The following is an 872-nucleotide window of genomic DNA, read 5'->3' as shown; positions in this document are numbered from 1 at the left end:
AACATGAAAATGTTTTTTAGTTTCCCCCCCCCCCCCAGTTATGTTCCAGTTATGTTTGTTTCAGGTGACAAAAATGTTCTCATTTATTTTTCATTTTAGTTTTCAGACTGGGAGGACCAGCTTAAACCAGTTAAGACCAGCAAACAGCTTAGACTGGTTTAAACCTTTTTTTAGCAGGGAAATTCAAAAGTTAAAAAGTGGGCTTTTTGCATCCGGTCTGCTTGGACCGAACCCAGACAGACAGACTTTCAAACCAACACTGTGTAGGAGCGATAGTCAATGTTATTGTTAGTGATAATGCCATGCACTTGTTTTGTTGTTGTCCAGCAATCGAAACATACATAATTAATAACGGTGGGCCATGAATACAATTGTGGCATTGTCAGAGCCTTCTCACATTCTGAAGCTCCGGACTAGATTATGAATACACTCAGTGCTGAGACTTCACAACAAATTCTCCTTTTTTTTCCATTATTAATGTCGGATAAATACTAAATCTTGACCGAAAAGAACACAGGACATCTTGCTCGATAGGCAACCTGCTCTTTCAAACAATTGTCACAATTGTCACTCTCCACCAATTGGTCCCTTTTGGGGCTTCCTGGCATTTTGCACACAAGCCTTGAGCGTGGTTGGACCAAACGAGTGCAAAAAGGGTAAATCGACGGTCATGTCAGGGTTGAGTTATGGCGCCGGTCCCCCAGCAGGGTGTAGGGGGTGTGTATAGCAGACACCATGATGAATGTAGTCCTAAAGATGCTCTAGAAGGTCAAGATGATAGTCCGACATTGAACACCACAACAAATCGCCTTAGCCACCATGATCGGAATTGTTGCATTGACGCACTATGAGCTTAACTAGTCATTTTTCGG

The sequence above is a fragment of the Sinocyclocheilus rhinocerous genome, unplaced genomic scaffold (assembly GCF_001515625.1).
Source record: "Sinocyclocheilus rhinocerous isolate Xijiao unplaced genomic scaffold, SAMN03320098_v1.1 scaffold300, whole genome shotgun sequence".
NCBI lineage: Eukaryota > Metazoa > Chordata > Actinopteri > Cypriniformes > Cyprinidae > Sinocyclocheilus > Sinocyclocheilus rhinocerous.
The sequence above is the reverse complement of the archived record's forward strand: the minus strand, read 5'-3'. Positions refer to the sequence as shown.